Source organism: Lissotriton helveticus, chromosome 5_1 (genome assembly GCF_964261635.1).
Source record: "Lissotriton helveticus chromosome 5_1, aLisHel1.1, whole genome shotgun sequence".
Lineage (NCBI taxonomy): Eukaryota > Metazoa > Chordata > Amphibia > Caudata > Salamandridae > Lissotriton > Lissotriton helveticus.
Window position 1 is genome coordinate 1,945,384,599 of NC_136065.1, and position 20,060 is coordinate 1,945,404,658.

Below are 20,060 nucleotides of genomic sequence, written 5' to 3' on the forward strand. Positions count from 1 at the left end.
TGGTGTGAATTTAGAGAGAGTGCATCTGGGCTGTGGGTCTGATTAGCAGGCCCACAGCCACATCTAAGTCGAAAACCAGTAAAGCATAAGAAAAAAGTGGGGGTAACCATAGAAAGCAGACCCTACTCTCCTACACCCCCCCCCCTAAACTTAGGGACATTAAACTAACCTTGACCAGTTGTGTCTTCATGTTCTAAGTGGAATTATCGGGAGAGTCCATCTGCATTGGCATGGTCAGTCCCAGGTCTACGTTCCTCTGTAAAGTCCATCCCCTGTAGGGAAATGGACCACCTAAGACGTTTGGGATTTTCACCCTTCATCTGATTTAACCATAGGAGGGGCTTGTGGTCTGTCTGAATCTTGAGGTGAGTGCCAAAGAAGTATGGCCTCGGCTTCTTCAGGGCCCAAACCACAGCAAAGGCCTCCCTCTCTATAGCTGACCAACGTTTCTCTATAGGGGTCAGCCTTCTGCTTATGAAAGCAATGGGCTGGTCTTGACCATCTATATTCAGTTGTGAAAGTACAGCTCCCACACCCAACTTCCTGTAGTATCCAGACAGGCCCAAGAAAGCTCGGACCTGTGTCTGGGTGGTTGGAGGAGTCCAGTCTCTGATGGTCTGGATCTTGCTCTCCAGTGGTTGAACCTGACCCCCACCTACAGGTGGCCCAGGTACACAACCTTGCTCTGCCCTATCTGGCACTTTGTAGCCTTGATAGAGAGGCCTGCCTTTTGCAGAGCCTCTAAAACATTCATCAGGTGGACCAGGTGATCCTCCCAGGTGGAGCTAAAGACAGCAATATCATCTAGATAAGCTGCACAATAGTCATCCAGTCCTGTGAGAACTTGATTCACCAACCTATGAAAAGTGGCAGGTGCATTCTTCAAACCAAAGGGCATTTCCACAAATTGATAATGTCCTCCTGGGGTCGAAAATGCTGTCTTGGCTTTTGCATCCTCAGCTAATCTGATTTGCCAGTAGCCTGCTGTCAGGTCAAATGTGCTCAAGAACTTGGCAGAAGCCAATCTATCAATGAGCTCATCTGCCCTGGGGATGGGGTGGGCATCTGTCCTAGTGGCAGCATTGAGACCTCTGTAGTCCACACAAAACCTCATCTCTCTCTTACCATCTTGGGTGTGAGGTTTTGGCACCAGGACTACTGGACTGGCCCAAGGGCTCTTTGAGGGCTCAATAACTCCTAGCTCCAACATCTTTTGGACCTCTGTCCTAATGCAGTCCCTGACATGGTCAGGTTCCCTGTAGATTTTACTCTTGACAGGCAGACTGTCACCAGTGTCCACCTCATGGGTGCACCAGCTTGTCTGACTTGGGGTCAGGGAAAACAGATGTCTGAAGGACTGAGGAACTTGTCTGCAGTCCTGTTGCTGATGTTCAGAGAGGCTGTCTGCAAAGACTACACCATCTACTGAACCATCATCAGGGTTCTGAGTAAGCAGGTCTGGGAGAGGGTCACTCTCTTCCTCCTGCCCCTCATCTGTAGCCATGAGCAAGCCCATGTCTGCCCTGTCGACAAATGCTTTTAGTCTGTTGACATGAAGCACCCTGTGGGGGCTTCTGGGAGTTCCAAGGTCCACCAAATAGGTGACATCTCCCTTCTGTTCAACTATTGTATGTGGTCCAGACCATTTGTCCTGGAGTGCTGCTGGGGCCACTGGCTCCAACACCCACACTTTCTGTCCTGGCTGGCACACAGTCTGTGAGAAGTTGGCCTGATATGCAGTGCTCACTATTCTAGTGAACACTATGTATCAGTCCAAACAACCCTTATTGATGTTTGGTTGTAAGTCAACCTGATAGACCAGCTATCCTAGTAGCATGGACACGTGCAGTCTTTAGGCTAAACTCTAGAGGGCGTGTTAAGCCAGCTGTTTTACCATCACATATACCCCTTGAACACCAAGTGAAAGGACACCACACAAGTTGTTATGAAAAATAAAGTATATTTATTTATAACAAGACTACCCTGGCTCTTTATGAGACAGGGAGCTAAGCACACAACAAAACTCTTAAAGAAATACTTAAAGTCGCACAATTTACACAAATGCCTGAGGGGCACGAAAAACCATATACTATACAAGTGGAATGCGAAATACTAGCAGGTAAGTAACTATTCTCATAGGCTTTAGAATCGCTGAGACTGGACTACTGAACCTTTAGATTGCAAGCAGGAGGCCTAGGGACGTCGTGTGCAGAGTGGGAACTCTCACGCGTAAGGCGGGAAAAAGTCTATGGAGGCTAGTAAAAGCAAAGTTAGTGTTTTCGGGCGAACCCGACTAGGTAGGTCAAAAACGAAAGTGGATCTAGACACTTAGAGAGTTGGTCTACGCTGGAGCACCGGAGTACTCGGTTTACCTAGCCCAGCGGCTGTGGCTGCATAGGGTTCAAATGTCGTCGGGTTTCTTCGTTGATGAACCAGGAGCCTGAAGAAAGAAGTTGCTGGCAGGCGACCAGTGAATAAGTTCTTGGGGATCCAAGCCTGGATCGGGAAGAAGAAGACCTGTAAGCAGAGGGGACCAAGTTCTGAATCACTAGCCAGTGATTTAGGTGGGCACCAGAGTGGCACCGGGCGAAGTCACCTCAACCAGGTGAGTGGGCGCTGCTGGGCTCTGCAGTCTCTCGGACCAGGAGGCGTTCTCGGCGACCAGGATGGAGGTGCGAGCTGTCCCACGAAGGTATCTGCTGTCGACATCGCTGGACCCAGGGTTGGGGCAACAAGTCTTGGCAAATGCAAGCCCACGCAGTGGACTTAAAATGGCGTCTGGAGTGGACCAGGAGGGTCCAGGGTGCTCCTCTGTTGGAGGGGAGCAAGGGCCAGTCTGGAGCAACCAGACCAGCGGTGTTTGTCGTCGAAATTCGTCGTCAGAGGGCCACTAGCCAACGGACCTGCGACCTGGACAACGCGGTGAGCAGCAAAGAGCAGAAGGGCCCCACGCAGATCTCGTGGATGCAGGGGAGCTGAACTTCGGTGCTGGAGCTGCTCAGGGTTGGGGCTTCTCTTACCCCAAAGCACTCGGTCGAGGGTCACTCGGGAGTCATGCTGGTCAAGCGTCGTGCAGTCTTGGAAGATGGCCGGTCCCTAGAGGTCTCGTCACACCCACGAATCACAGCTGGGCTGATGATGCAGGTAGAGGTCAGAGGTGCCAGGGAAGCCGGTTCTCGTCGAGCTGGGCAGTCTTGATCCGGTGAGGAGACTTACAGCAGACCGCGATGCTTGGTTGGTGCCTGCTGCTGCAGGGTGACTACTCCTTAGTCACAAGGGAGAAATCTTAGGAAGAAGTCTTGAGTTCCTTTTGTGGAAAGTAGTTTCAGGATTCAAAGATGATCTAATTTGGAAGGGGGCCTGCTCCTACCTTTATCCTGCAAAAGGGGGCTGGCACGCGACTAAGTCCTGCCCTATGGGTGGGACTAGGAGGGGGGTGGTTACACCCCTCTCCTTTGGCGGGCTTTCCCCAGATCAGGGGCTGGAGTGCCCCTGGAACTGGTTCAAGCTGGCCTATGCACAGTGAGCACCGGGATGCCACTTGCAGTCACCTTCCTCTAAAGCCCTGCCTACCTAGGATACACAAAATCCTGTCTGGGACGGTGCTGGCACCGCCCCTGGCAGGAAACCCTTTGTCCTTGCCTCCTGTGCTGGGAGGACTCCCAGCAGCAGGAGGGCAGACTTGTGTCTCGGTGGCAGCATCCATCTTGTGGAGCTGAGGCTATGTCTGACTTTAACCGGGGTTACAGGTCACATACATGTCGTGTCCCTCTAGAAGGGTGGAATGCTAACCCCGTCGCCAGAATTGGCGAGGGGTTAGTATTCCAATTCGTATGACACCTTACTCGACATGTTTTGATAAAGCGATACCAGAGTTGGCATATAACCGCGAGGATTATAATGCACTTAAGAGTATATGGTATGCGTTATCATGGAACAGCTATTAGGACTTGGTTCCGCAAGCTGCAAACGGGCTCAGCTCATGCCAGAGCACCATTTCACCTTATTCCACGCACTCTGCCTTCAGGATTGTTAAGGCCTGCCATAGGAGTGACTGATAGGAATATAGGTGTCCATTGTAGGTTTAGATATAGGACTACTATATCTAAAGCAAAGGGTGATTACACCACCTTGCCCCAGCTGTCAAGCAGCCAGTTGTGTCTGATTTAGTTAGTCAACCCAGGGGTGGCATAATACATGCTGCAGCCCCTGGGAGACTTCTGGGTGCACCTCAGCCCTGGGTACAGGGACTTGGAGAGGGCCCAGTGCCAATTCAGTACCTGGGTACAATTTGTAGTATTGAGAACAGCTAGGCTGTGGGTCTGATTAGCAGGCCCACTGTTAGAAGCGGCTGTCTCTAGTTGGCAGAGGTATACACTTCTGGCAAATAGGGACACACCTTTTCTAGTCAGGGCAAGGGGATCACACACTTAGATAACCCCTGCTCACCCCCTTGGTAGCTTGGCAAAGCAGACAGGCTTATCTCAGAGGCAGTGCGTTAAGCATTTATGACCACATACAGTAATAAAGTGAATACACTACAAATGGACACGACACAGTAGTATTATAAAAATAAGGATTTTTATATAAGGCTTAGCACAAGACCAAATAACGACAAAAATATACCACTATCTTAATAAATACTCTTGGAAGGAAAAAATAATAATTCAAGCACGGTTTCTTCTTAGCACAAAGTCTTAGTATCAAAAGTAACTCTTCTTCTTTAAAACACAGTTCTTGGCAACAATGTAACCCACACGGGAGTCACACGACGTCGAGGCAAAGTTAATCCAAAGGTTCGGCGTCGACCGCGAGGAGCGCTACGTCGAGCCCGGAGTCGCACAGATCCCCACAACACAGTACCTTGGAAAAGTGAAGCACTCGATGATCAGCGGCATCGAGATGTCCGGCGTCGCGTCTTCGGCGTCGATCGGGCCTCGGAGTCGGGGCGATCTGCAGCGGCGTCGACCGAAGTCAGGCGGGAGCAGCGCTCACGAGATGAAGCAGGATACGGCGTCGTCGATGTCGAAAGAGTGAGCAGCGCTCACGGCGTCGAGAGGGCTCGAAGTCGATGCGATCAGCAGCGGTGCAGACACAAGGTCACTTGGAGCTGGAGCCGAACTCACTACTCACTGGCGTTGTTGCTGGCGTCGATCGGGCCCGGCGGCCGGCGTCGAGGAAGCGGGACACTGGAGCCGTTACTCACGATGTCGAGCTGGATTCGGCGGCGTCCGTCGGCGTCGAGATTGCTGGATTCTTTCAAAGGGGCTGGATTCACAAGTTCCAGCAAACAGCACTTTAAGCAGATGAAGTCCTTTAGCCCTGTGACTTCAACAGAAGACTGGCACTCTTCCAGCCCTTGGAGATTTTCTTAGCAAAGATTGAGAGTACACACACAGTTCCTCTCTCCTGGTTCCTTGGCAAAAATAAAGAAGCAATGCAGGATTCCCCCAACAAACAGCACTCTGGCAGAAGGGGTAGGCAGTCCTTAGATCAGCAGGCTTCTTGTCCTTGGTTCAGGTTTCCTTGTCAGAAGTGATCTAAATTCTTGGTTCAGGGGTCCTTCTCTTATACCCCTTTTTGGCTTTGATCCCTTTGTCCATGCAGGGGAATTTCCCCCCATCTTGGGTTTGTTGTGGGTGTTGCCAGGCCGAAGCACCTGGCCTATTCACTGTGCAGGGCAGAGTCTTCAGCCGCCCAGCAGGAGCGGAGCCAGCATTGTCACTGGCAGGGGCAGGGCCATCAGTTGCCCGGCAGGAGGTGGGCCAGGAAAGTCCCAGGCAGGCACAGAGTCATCAGTCGCCTGGCAGGGGGGCAGAGCCAGCATTGTATCAGACAGGGCAGGCTATCAGGAGCTACTCTTCCCCTACTCTCAATGCAAATGCCCCACTCATCCCACACTGACTCATTCAGACCTCTGGAGCCACCCAGCTCCTGTCACACGCACACCAGAACCAGCAGAGACCGGTAGACAGTTAGACAAGAAAATAGCTACTTTCTAAAAGTGCTATTTTCAAACACAGAGTCCAAAAACCATCCACACAAACGGATGCGTTATTAAACCCTGAGTTCAGGGATACCAAACTCGACATTGCACCATGCTCCCCGAGCCCGCTAGGATTATAGCATTAATAATCCTGGCAGCCCATTCTAACTGATGGAGAGCAGGTTACCTTACAATAGTGAAAAACGAATATGGCTGTAATTCACTATTAGGACATGCCAACCTTGTCCTACCTTATGCTTACAATGCACCCTGCCCTTGGGCCTACCATAGGGGTGACTAACATGAAGTTAAGGGAAGGTTTAGGGACTGGCAAGTAGGTGTACTTGCGCAGTCCTCGTGACAGTCAGACTGCACGTGGTCTAGCAATGGTAGACCTTCAGACATACTTTTACTAGGCCGCTTTTGTGGGTGGCACAACACGTGCTGCAGGCCCACTAGCAGCATTTGTATTTACAAGCCCTGGCACTCCTGGTGCACTCTACTAGGGACTGACAGTAAACCAAATAAGCCAAACATGGAACTCAATTAATACAGCAATTTCACATAGGGAGCACTTGCACCGTGGCACTGATCAGCAGTGGCACAGTGCCCAAAGCATTTACCAGCAAAAACATCGTAAACAGAGGAGGCAAACAGAAAAAATAGAGGAGAGACTCATGCCAGTGATGCCAGGTCTAACACGTGTCCCCTCCAGCTGAAATGTGGGGAGAACTACCCTTACCCTAGGGAGTCCTCATCACTAAGGCGGAAAAATCTCGACAGACCATCAGCATTGGCGTGATCTGTGCCAGGGCGGTGTTCCACCGTGAAGTCCATCCCCTGTAGGGAAATGGACCACCTCAACAGCTTTGGATTCTCACCCCTCATCTGCATCAACCATCTGAGGGGCCTGTGGTCTGTCTGAACCCGGAAGTGAGTCCCAAACAGGTAGGGTCTTAGCTTCTTCAGCGCCCAGACCACAGCAAATGCTTCTCTCTCTATCGCACTCCACCTCTGTTCCCTGGGAAGTAACCTCCTACTGATGAAGGCTACAGGTAAGTCTCGGCCCTCTTCATTCACCTGAGCTAGAACAGCCCCCACGCCATGCTCTGAAGCGTCCGTCTGGACAACAAATTCTTTAGAAAAGTCGGGTGCCTGGAGTATGGGTGCTGTGCACATTGCAGTTTTCAGGGTGTCAAAGGCCGTCTGACAGGCGTCAGTCCAGATCACAAGTCGTGGCTGCTTCCTGGAAGTCAGCGAAGTCAAGGGGTGCACAATGTTACCATAATCCTTGACGAACCTCCTGTAATAACCCGTGAGACCCAAGAAGGCTCTCACCTGAGTCTGTGTTTTGGGCGGTGCCCATGCCAGGATGGTATCAATCTTGGGTTGCAGGGGGGGCCACCTTGCCGCTCCCTACTTGGTGCCCCAAGTACACCACTGAACCCTGCCCAATCTGGCACTTACTGGCTTTGATTGTGAGGCCTGCTCTGCGCAGGGCCAACAACACTTCCTGGAGGTGGCGCAAGTGTTCCTCCCAGCTGGCGCTGAACACTGCGATGTCGTCCAGGTAGGCGGCACTGAAATCCTCCAGTCCAGCCAAGACCTGGTTGACCAACCTCTGGAAGGTGGCAGGGGCATTCTTCATCCCAAAGGGCATAACCCGGAACTGGTAGTGCCCATCTGGTGTGGAGAATGCTGACCTCTCTTTTGCCCCATCAGTCAAGGCGATCTGCCAGTACCCAGACGTTAAATCAAACGTACTAAGGTACCGGGCAGCCCCCAACCGATCTATGAGCTCATCAGCTCTGGGGATGGGGTGCGCGTCAGTCTTTGTGACTGAATCGAGTCCTCGGTAATCCACACAGAACCGAAGTTCCGGTGAAGCACCAGGTGCTGCAGCCTTTGGGACCAAGACCACTGGGCTGGCCCAAGGACTGCTAGAGGACTCAACCACCCCTAAGGCAAACATTTTGGAGACCTCCTCCTTGATGTATGCTCTGACCTTGTCAGTCACTCTGTAAGCCTTGTGCTTGACAGGAGTGCTGTCCCCGGTGTCCACATCATGGACACACCACTGAGTGACACCAGGAATCAAGGAAAACAGATCAGGGAATTGTCCCAACAGTTGGCGACAATCCTGCTGCTGTTCAGGGGTCAGTGTGTCAGAGAGGACAACACCATCCACTGACCCATCTTGCTCTTTTGCAGACAGGAGGTCAGGAAGAGGCTCACTCTCCTCCTCCATTCCAGCATCTGTAGCTAGGAGCATGCCCACTTCGGACCTTTCTAAGTGGGGCTTCAAACGGTTGACATGCAGGACCCGCAAGGGGTTCCTGGGAGACTTCAAGTCCACCATGTAGGTGACATCGCTCTTTTTCTCCACAACCTCAAATGGTCCAGTCCACCTGTCCTTGAGCGCACAAGGTTCCACAGGGGACATGACCCAAACTTTCTGTCCAGGCTGAAGCTCTACCAGAGTGGCCTTCTGGTCGTACCACCGCTTCATCTCCTCCTGGCTGGCCTCCAGATTTGCCTGAGCAAGATCTCTGAAGCGCCTAGTCTGGTTCCTAAAGGCCAGCATGTAACTGTATACATCCTGGGGAGGTTTCCTGGGAGATTGTTCCCAGCCTTCTTTGACCAGACTCAAAGGTCCTCTTACCGGGTGACCATACAAGAGCTCAAAGGGGCTGAACCCTAGAGACTTTTGTGGCACCTCACGGTAAGCAAACAACAGGCATGGCAAGAGGACGTCCCATTTACGCCTCATTGGTTCTTCAAGACCCATAATCATGCCTTTAAGGGTACGGTTGAATCTTTCAACCAACCCATTACCTTGAGGGTGGTAAGGAGTGGTGAACTTGTAGGTTACCCCACACTCCTTCCACAGAGACTTCATATAGTTGGAAATGAAGTTGGTGCCCCGGTCTGACACCACCTCCCTGGGGAACCCCATTCGGGAGAAAACACCCATCAGTGCCCGTCCCACCACGGGGGCCGTCACCGTTCTGAGAGGGATGGCTTCCGGGTACCGTGTGGCATGGTCCACCAAGAACAGGATGAACCTGTTGCCCATGGCTGTCTTGGGATCCAGGGGCCCAACAATGTCAATCCCCACCCGGTCAAAGGGGGTACTGACCACGGGAAAAGGTTGGAGGGGAGCCTTCTGCTTCCGCCCGCTTTTCCCACTTGCCTGGCAAGTTTGACAGGTCTTGCAATGGATATCTGTATCCCTTCGCATCTGAGGCCAATAAAAATGGGTGACAAGCCTGTCATAGGTCTTGTCCTGCCCCAGATGTCCAGCTAAAGGAACGTCATGAGCCAAACCCAGTAGGAATGCTCTGAAACGCTGGGGTACCACCAGCACACGGGCTGACCCAGGCTCAGCAGCCTTAGGCTCGCTATACAGGAGGTCGTTCTCCCAGTAAACAAAATGTGACCCTGACTGATCACCTGAGGTTTGGGCTGAGGCCTGCTGCCTCATACCCACAAGAGAAGGGCACACTTTCTGTTCTGCACAGAATTCTTCCCTGGAGGGACCACCATCCTGCTGCCAGTGGGTCAGCTCGGGCAGGTCTCCCAGTTCAGCAACTTGTTCACCAGTGGGTTCCAGGGCATACCCCTCAAGGTCTGTCTCCTCCTGGACCACGGCAACTATGGGGGACGGTTTCCCGCGCCCCCTGCCTCTTCTCTTCACAGCTGGGTCCTGGGCCATACTTTCAGGCTCCGGGACCCCATCAACACCCTTACTTGCTGTCATGGACCGAGTGGTTGCACACACCCACTCTGGCACACCCAACATTTTCAAATGTGTCTCCCTTTCCACCTTAGCCCAAGGGGAGTCTTCCAAATCATTGCCCAGGAGACAATCAACAGGCATGGCGGGCCTTACAGCAACTTGAAGAGTACCTGAAACTCCCCCCCATTCAAAGGAAACTTGAGCTACCTCACACTCTCTCTGGGAGTTGTCAGCAGCTATCACAGGGTAGAATGCGTGGGGAACAACCTGCTCTCTGGACACCAAGTGACACTTGACAGCTGTCACACTCGCTCCGGTGTCTCTGAGAGCTTCCACTCTATGGCCATTAATGGTCACCCACTGCCTATATTTCTTAGTGTTACTAGGCAGAGGGGGTGGAGGGACCAATTCCATGTCTCCTAGAGAGACCAGGGACATCTCTGCGGGACCCTCCCCACCATGGGCAACCATCTCCTCCCCTCCCAGGGCTACACTCGCCAACTGACGGGGGGCGGCACGTGGTGGTGCACTAGAGTTCTTCAAGGGACACTGGGGATCATAAAACCGGTGTCCCACCTGCTTACAAGCGAAGCAGGTCATTGGGCCCCTACGAACAGGTTTACCTGTCGGGGCCTCTGATTTCTTATCTGGGGGAGGCTGGGAACCCTTCCCTTGGTTCCCTTGGGGATTACTTTGGGGCCCTTTCTGGAACTCCTTCTGTTTACCCTTGTCCCCCCCACTCTTCTGCTGGGGACCCTGCCCACCTTTGGCTGAGTCTCCCACTGGACCCTTGTGGACCCTGGTACTGACCCAGCGGTCCGCCTCTTCAGCAAGTTTTCTAGGGTTAGATATCTTGCTATCAATAAGGTGCTGGCGCAGCTCTGGAAAACAGTTATTAGACAAGTGCTCCCAAGCAAACAAATCATACAGAGCATCATAACTTTCCACTTTGCTGCCCTTTACCCAACCATCCATGGCTCTGCAAAAATATGACACATATTCCACCCACGTCGTACCAGGCAATTTCTTACATTCTCTAAAGGCCTGTCTGTACTTTTCTGGGGTTAGGCCATACCTTAACATTAAAGCATCTTTCATATGAGCATAAGACATCCTATCCTCAACAGGCATGTCTAACAGGGTATCTCTTCCCTCATTCACAAAGCGACCCCACAACCCCGCTCCCCAATCCTTCTCAGGGACCCGGTGGGCCAACAATGCTAACTCATATGCTTTAAACCATTGACCAATATCTTCATTCTTCTGAAAATCTTTGATCACATCTTTAGGAAAATAAAACCTACTTTCTGCAGGCACAGATGGGATGCTGCCACCAGAGGGATTCAATTCTAACTCTTTAGCTTTGAGCTCCAACTCCCTCAACTTGGTATCATGCTCCAAAGCTAACTTTTCCCTTTCAAACTCCAACCTTTTGATCCCCAGATCAGCTTCTCTCCTGCCTCTTGCATTCTCTATCTCCAACTGCCCATTTATCTTAAGTTTTGCCATTTCCATGTTGTAAGCTCGCTCTTTCGCCCTTTCTTCTCTTTCTTCAGGAGAAAGACCTTTGGAGGAAACACTGCTGCCAGGAGGGGATGTGGGCCCATTCACTGGCACCTCCTCCTCCCCTTCCCCTGTCGGTAGCACCACCGGATCAGAGGAATCTCTGGCCTCTAACCAGGCCTGCAATGCTTTGAGATAATCTGGCCTCCTTGAAATGCCGGTGGTAGGAACTTGCAACTGCTTGCAAAAGGATTTCAGCTTCTTTAACGGATAGTCGTTCATCTTACTCCTATCAAATTCCCCCTCAACAACAGGTGTAGTGCCTCCAGCATTACTCATGGTCAAAACTGGCAGTTTCAAAAATCAAGTTTCAGGAAATTTGGAGAACAAAAATAGAATATCCAACCAAAAAAAGATTGTGGCTGCGCTATGGTCTGCTTTCACTATGTAGCGCACACTAATCACTGCACATGGGTCATAAATGCAAAGTTCAAATCCTCACCGCTGACCCACCAATGTTAGAAGCGGCTGTCTCTAGTTGGCAGAGGTATACACTTCTGGCAAATAGGGACACACCTTTTCTAGTCAGGGCAAGGGGATCACACACTTAGATAACCCCTGCTCACCCCCTTGGTAGCTTGGCAAAGCAGACAGGCTTATCTCAGAGGCAGTGCGTTAAGCATTTATGACCACATACAGTAATAAAGTGAATACACTACAAATGGACACGACACAGTAGTATTATAAAAATAAGGATTTTTATAGAAGGCTTAGCACAAGACCAAATAACGACAAAAATATACCACAATCTTAATAAATACTCTTGGAAGGAAAAAATAATAATTCAAGCACAGTTTCTTCTTAGCACAAAGTCTTAGTATCAAAAGTAACTCTTCTTCTTTAAAACACAGTTCTTGGCAACAATGTAACCCACACGGGAGTCACACGACGTCGAGGCAAAGTTAATCCAAAGGTTCGGCGTCGACCGCTACGTCGAGCCCGGAGTCGCACAGATCCCCACAACACAGTACCTTGGAAAAGTGAAGCACTCGATGATCAGCGGCGTCGAGATGTCCGGCGTCGCGTCTTCGGCGTCGATCGGGCCTCGGAGTCGGGGCGATCTGCAGCGGCGTCGACCGAAGTCAGGCGGGAGCAGCGCTCACGAGATGAAGCAGGATACGGCGTCGTCGATGTCGATGTTGCAAGAGTGAGCAGCGCTCACGGCGTCGAGAGGGCTCGAAGTCGATGCGATCAGCAGCGGTGCAGACACGAGGTCACTTGGAGCTGGAGCCGAACTCACTACTCACTGGCGTTGTTGCTGGCGTCGATCGGGCCCGGCGGCCGGCGTCGAGGAAGCGGGATACTGGAGCCGTTACTCACGATGTCGAGCTGGATTCGGCGGCGTCCGTCGGCGTCGAGATTGCTGGATTCTTTCAGAGGGGCTGGATTCACAAGTTCAAGCAAACAGCACTTTAAGCAGATGAAGTCCTTTAGCCCTGTGACTTCAACAGGAGACTGGCACTCTTCCAGCCCTTGGAGATTTTCTTAGCAAAGATTGAGAGTACACACACAGTTCCTCTCTCCTGGTTCCTTGGCAAAAATAAAGAAGCAATGCAGGATTCCCCCAACAAACAGCACTCTGGCAGAAGGGGTAGGCAGTCCTTAGATCAGCAGGCTTCTTGTCCTTGGTTCAGGTTTCCTTGTCAGAAGTGATCTAAATTCTTGGTTCAGGGGTCCTTCTCTTATACCCCTTTTTGGCTTTGATCCCTTTGTCCATGCAGGGGAATTTCCCCCCATCTTGGGTTTGTTGTGGGTGTTGCCAGGCCAAAGCACCTGGCCTATTCACTGTGCAGGGCAGAGTCTTCAGCCGCCCAGCAGGAGCGGAGCCAGCATTGTCACTGGCAGGGGCAGGGCCATCAGTTGCCCGGCAGGAGGTGGGCCAGGAAAGTCCCAGGCAGGCACAGAGTCATCAGTCGCCTGGCAGGGGGGCGGAGCCAGCATTGTATCAGACAGGGCAGGCTATCAGGAGCTACTCTTCCCCTACTCTCAATGCAAATGCCCCACTCATCCCACACTGACTCATTCAGACCTCTGGAGCCACCCAGCTCCTGTCACACGCACACCAGAACCAGCAGAGACCGGTAGACAGTTAGACAAGAAAATAGCTACTTTCTAAAAGTGCTATTTTCAAACACAGAGTCCAAAAACCATCCACACAAACGGATGCGTTATTAAACCCTGAGTTCAGGGATACCAAACTCGACATTGCACCATGCTCCCCGAGCCCGCTAGGGTTATAGCATTAATAATCCTGGCAGCCCATTCTAACTGATGGAGAGCAGGTTACCTTACAGTAGTGAAAAACGAATATGGCTGTAATTCACTATTAGGACATGCCAACCTTGTCAGGCTTGTCCTACCTTATGCTTACAATGCACCCTGCCCTTGGGCCTACCATAGGGGTGACTAACATGAAGTTAAGGGAAGGTTTAGGGACTGGCAAGTAGGTGTACTTGCGCAGTCCTCGTGACAGTCAGACTGCACGTGGTCTAGCAATGGTAGACCTTCAGACATACTTTTACTAGGCCGCTTTTGTGGGTGGCACAACACGTGCTGCAGGCCCACTAGCAGCATTTGTATTTACAAGCCCTGGCACTCCTGGTGCACTCTACTAGGGACTGACAGTAAACCAAATAAGCCAAACATGGAACTCAATTAATACAGCAATTTCACATAGGGAGCACTTGCACCGTGGCACTGATCAGCAGTGGCACAGTGCCCAAAGCATTTACCAGCAAAAACATCGTAAACAGAGGAGGCAAACAGAAAAAATAGAGGAGAGACTCATGCCAGTGATGCCAGGTCTAACACCCACAGCCAGGGAAAGTCGTAAACCAGTGAAGCAAAAAGCAAAAATCTGGGTGATCATAGGATTGCAGACCCTACTCTCCTACACAGTCAGCACAGCCTTTTGGTCATGCCAAGCTTTCTGAAGTTCTTGGCTGGCCTCAAGGTTTTTGGAAGCCTTCTATATATATTCAGCCATCCTGGAGCGGAGACCAAGTACATAGTCCACTATATCTTGTTTAGGCTTTTGGAGAGGTAACTCCCATCCTTCCCTCACAAGACACAGGGGTCCCCTTACAGGATGCCCAAACAAAAGCGCAAAAGGGCTGTAGCCAACCCCCTTTTGTGGAACCTCTCTGTAAGCAAACAGAAGGCAGGGTAAAAGGATGTCCCATCTTCGCCTCAGCTTTTCAGGTAACCCTTTTATCATCCCTTTGAGGGTCTTGTTGAATCTCTCCACAAGCCCTTTACACTGTGGGTGATAGGGGGTGGTGAACTTATAGTTGACACCACACTCCTTCCACATTGCAGTTAAATATCCTGACATGAAGTTTGCACCTCTGTCAGAGACAACATCCTTTGGAAACCCCACTCTGGAGAAAAGTCCAAGTAGGGCACTTGCCACAACAGGGGCTGTTGTGGTCCTCAGGGGAATAGCTTCTGGATACCTGGTGGCATGATCCACTACCACCAGTATAAATCTGTGCCCAGATGCTGTTTGGGGGTCCATTGGTCCTACAATGTCTATCCCCACTCTTTCAAAGGGTACCCCCGCCACGGGTAGTGATATGAGGGGGGCCTTTGTTGTGCCACCTGATTTGCCACTGGCTTGGCAGGTAACACAGGAGCGACAAAACTCCTTGGTGTCTTCTGACATATGGGGCCAGTGAAAGTGAGGGACAAGCCTGTCCCAAGTCCTGTTCTGGCCCAGGTGTCCTGCTAAGGGAATATCATAGGCCAAGGTGAGAAGGAAGCCCCTAAATTGCAGAGGTATAACCAACCTCCTGGAAGCACCAGGTTTGGGGTCACTAGCCTCTGAATAAAGGAGCCCATCATCCCAATATACTTTATGGGTACCTTGAGCATTCCCAGCAGCCTCAGCAGCAGCCTGCTGTCTGAGGGGTTCAAGAGAGGAACAATCTAATTGAGCCTGCCTCAGATCTGCCCTTGAGGGTCCCCCTGTCCCAAGAAACTCAACCTGGTCAGGCTCAAGCTCTTCTAGGACAGTTCCCTCTTGGATCTCAGAATCATCCTCCTGGGAGGGCTGATCCTCAACCTGAGGGGGGAAGGCACTGCCTTAACCCTCTTGCTCTTTCTCTTGGGTAGTGTCTGGTCTTTTGTTCCAAGATCCAACACTTGTTCAGGTAAGCACTTTTTGGCCTGTGACCTGGTCACAGCAAGGACATGTGCTGATATTCCCAGCATTTCTGCATGGGTCCTATACTCCACCTCAGACCAAACTGAGGTTTTAAGATCATTACCTAACAGACCCTCTACTGGAAAGGTCTGAACTCACAACAACTCTTTTGAGGCCAGTTACCCCTCCCAAGGAGAAGTTAACAACTGTCATACTATGGGAGGTAGTGGCATTGCTAGTGTTGGTCACTAGGTAGGTTTCACCGAGTATGATCTGGTCAGGGTTCACAAAGTTAGGCGTCACCATAGTGACACTGGCACATGTGTCCCTGTAGGCCTGAGCCATCTTGTCATTAATAAAAGGTGTCTGTCTGTACTTGCTCAGATTACTGGGACTTACAGTAGAGGACATTGCTATGTCCCCAGCACAGACAAGAACAGCCTGAGTTGGTACTCTGACTAGGCCAGAGTCCACCTCAGTTCCCAGGGTTAACCCTACTACACCCTTTTGCTGGGAACCACCACTAACAGCTGGACTAGGGGGGAACAGGTGCCTTAGGGGCAATGGTGGTTGGTGCGGTGTCCTTCTTGGTGCACTCACTAAATCAGTGAGAGACTGATTTACAGTATCCACACCAGGGCTTCTTTGGACCTTCTTGTTTCTGTTTGTTCTTTTTGGAGCCACCCTCCCCTGTGCCTTTTAGGGGCCTGGTGAAGACTTCCAGTCTTTTTGTTTCTGCTCATTACCCTTCTAGTCTGCCTTTTTCTGATAACCCCCTTGGTTCTGGTTTTTCTGCTTGATCCTGGTTCTGACCCATTTGTCTGCCTTCTTTCCCAATTCTTGGGGAGAGGTCAGATCAGAGTCAATCAGGTACTGATGCAATAGCTGGTTTTGACAGTTGCTAAGGATTTGCTCTCTCATGATCAAACTATACAATCCTGTATAGTCCCTAACTTGACTTCCCAATAACCAGCCTTCCAGAGCCTTAGTGGCACAATCAACAAAATCAGTCCAGTCCTGAGTCTGTGTCTTCTGGGTATCCCTGAACATCCACCTATACTGTTCAGTGGTTAGGCCAAACCCATCAATCAGAGCACTCTTCAGGACAGAGTAGTTGTTAGCATCCCCATCACTATCTGTGAGGAGCTTATCTCTACATTTTTCAGAAAAGGAGAGCCATAAGATTGCTGCCCACTGACTTTGGGGTACCTGCTGCACTTTGCAGGCCCTCTCCAAACCAGTGATCCACTTGTGGATGTCATCCCCTTTTTTTTATAGGGGGGCACAATCTTGCTTAGGTGTCTATTCTCATAGGACCTATCTTTATCCTTAGGGATATTGCTGCCACCAGTGGGTTCTAACCCACTCTCTCTAAGCTCTCTAGCACGAGCAAGCTTCTCTTTGGCCAGGGCAACCTCAAGTTCCTGTCTCTCAATCCTAAGAGCAGCTTCTCTCATCTTCGCCTCATGTTCCTTTCTCTGAGGGGAAGTCATCCCTCTCTGACCAAGGCCATGAGAGCCATTTGAAGCCTGAGAGTGGAGAGGGTCCCTGGAATGGGATCTCCCTCTTCTCTGCCTCTGGTTAAGCTCACTTGGAGGTCTGTATGAGGGCTGCCCATCCTGACTCCCATGTATGCTTAAGTTAGCCTGGCTAAGTCTTCTGACTGGGACCTGGCTGTTTGTCTCAAGATCAGAATCATCTTCTTCTACCTCCTCTTCTTCTTCTGGTACAGGAGTATCAGTATTATCATCAGATGAGTGAAAGACTTCATCTGCACTACCTGTGTCACCTGTCTTAGGTGGCTGTTGAGCATCATACTCTTTTGAGAGCTCAACCAGGAACTTGAGGGTAGGGTTTGAACCCTGTTTTAGCCTTCTAGAAGTACACAATTGTCTCAATTCTTGGAAGGCTAAGGCTTCATATCTTGAAACAGTCCTCAAGGGATCTACTTCTTCAGGCAGAGAACCACTGGGGTTCACTGGATGAGACATGGTTTCTAGTGAGGTGGGGTGTTGCACCTACCTACTCTATTTGTTTTCCTACAGAACCTTTCTAGGAGTTGTAGTCGGGGTGTGCTAGGCCCAGGCTCTACAACAGCTAAGTTCAGTAGAATTTAAGTATACTAAGACTTGTTTTTATATGTACCTACAGGTACCTATGTGATCTTTCAAATGATATCTCAAGATTACAAGTGGTAAAACAACAGCAAGCTCTAATCCCAACCGCTGCACACCAATGTGAGAAGTTGGCCTGGTATATGATGTTCACTATTCTAGTGAACACCTTGCACCAGTCCAAACAACCCTCATGGTGATGGTTGTAAGGCAACCTTATAGACCAGCTATCCTAGTGGTAGCGTGGACAGAACAGTCTTAGGCTAAAAGACTCTTGGGGGCGTGTAAAGCCAGCTGTTTTACCATATGTAACCCCTTGAATGTCAAATAAAAGGACACCACACAGGATATATATAAAATATATATGTATTTGTTTACTAACACACTCCTCTGAACTCTTTATGAGGTCAGAGGCATGAGCACATAACAAGTTACTCTTAGAAATACTTTAAATAGCACAATTTACAGTTAGGCCCTAGATGCGCGTAAAACCATATACTAAGTAAGTGGTATAAGAACCACGACTGGAGAAAAGGAAAGGCCTAGGGCCTAGAGAATCGCTGGGGCTACACTATCTGACCCTTAGATTAGGAGTGGGAGGCCCACAGGCGGCCTGCAGTGTCAGTACACTCACGCGAGAGTCAATAGAAACTTAAAAAGGTAAGTAACGAAGATTTAGGACACTTCCGGTCTAACTAGGAAGATCCAACTAGCAAAACTAGACACTAGGGTAGTCAATCCCTACAGGAGCACCGAAGTACTCGCGTTACCTCACCCACGAGCTGCGGGTGCATAGGTGTCAAAGTGTGTCGGGTTTTCTAGTGATTCCTATGGAGCCTTGGAAGAAGATGCTGCAGGCGACCATGAGGAAGATGTCCGGGTGGATCCAAGGGCGGATCGGAGTTGAAGAAGACCTGAAAGCAGAGGGGACAGAGTCTAGGTCACTAGCCAGTGACCGGGTGGAACCAGGAAGGAACCAGACGTCGTCGAGGAGCAATCAGGTGCGGTTGTGAAGCTCGTCTTGGCAGCCACGCGGACCAGGAGGCGTCAAGGACGGCCAGGTGCTGGAGAGGAGCTGTCCCACGAAGGTTCTCGTAGATGGGTCGACTTCAAGATCGGAGCCAACAAGCTTAAGCAAAGGCAACCGACACAGGATACCCAAAAGGCTTCTGGTGCAGACCAGGAGGGTCTGAGGTACTTCACCTTTTCAGGGAAGCAAGTGCCAGTCTGGAGCAACCAGACCAGCGATGGATTTTCAAAAGGATCGTCGTCACAGGGCTACTAGCCAACTGGCCAGCAACCGGGACAACGCGTCGAGCAGAACACAAGCAGAAGGGCCCCACGCAGATCTCGTGGAGTGTGGAGGGCTGGTCTTCGGTGCAGGTGGAGCTTGGTGTCGGGGTGTCTCAGTCCCCAGGGCACAGCTTCGAGGATGCCTCAGGAGCTGCGCTGTTAGCAAGTTGAAGACTTTCCAAGTTGCCTGGTTCCACGGGTTCCAACGCCTTCCATGGGGCTCAGCTGTGCTAGAGTCGTGCAGTGGGGTCAGAGAGGTCCGGGAGTCGAGGTCTTGTCAGGCTCTGTGCTCGGGTTCGGGCGGGAACGGGGACAAAGCAAGCCGTTGAGTTGCTGGATGGTGCCTGGTTGCCCAGGGTGGTCACTCCTTGGCCACAAGGGAGATTCTTCAGTCTTCAGCTCAGGTGAATGTCGAAGGGTTCAGAGTTTCGTTTAAAGTCGATTCCAGGATTAATCCAAAGTCCTGGGGTTCAGCTCCTACCTTTATACAACTAAAAGGGGCTGGATTACTTTCTAGGTCCCACCTATGGGTGGGACCAGGAAGGGGGGTGGTTACACCCCCTTTCCTTTGTCCAGTTTCGCGCCAGAGCTGGGGCACGAGTGCCCCAGCACCGGTTTGAACTGGACTATGCATGGAGCACCTAGTGTGCCCCAGGCAGTGTCTCATTCTATTCAGCCCTCCCTGTCCCAATACACAAAGTCCTGTCTGGGGTGGTGCTCGCACCTCTCCAGGCAGGAAACCTATTGTCCAAACCTCCGTGACTGGAAGGACTCCTAGCATCAGGAGGTCAGACTTGTGTCTGTGGCAGCAGCGTCCATTTTGTGACGCTGGGGCTCAGGTTAACTTTAACCAGGATAGTCAGCAACATGTCTCCTCCCTCTAAAAGGGTGGAATTCTACCCTCGTCGCCAGAATTTGCGAGGGGGTAGTATTCCAAAGCGTATGACACCTTGCACGACATGTTGAGATAAAGCCAAACCAAAGTTAGCATTCAACCGCGAGGATTATAATGCACTTAAGAGTCTATGGTATGGCGAGATCATAGAACAGCTATAAGGACTTGGTTCCGAAAGCTCCAGACAGGCTCAGCTCATGCTAGAGCACCATCTCACACATAACCAAGCACTCTGCCTCCAGGATTGTTAAGGCCTGCCATTGGAGTGACTTATAGGTTACTGTGTGTCTATATATAAGGGTAGATATAGGAATACTATACCTAAG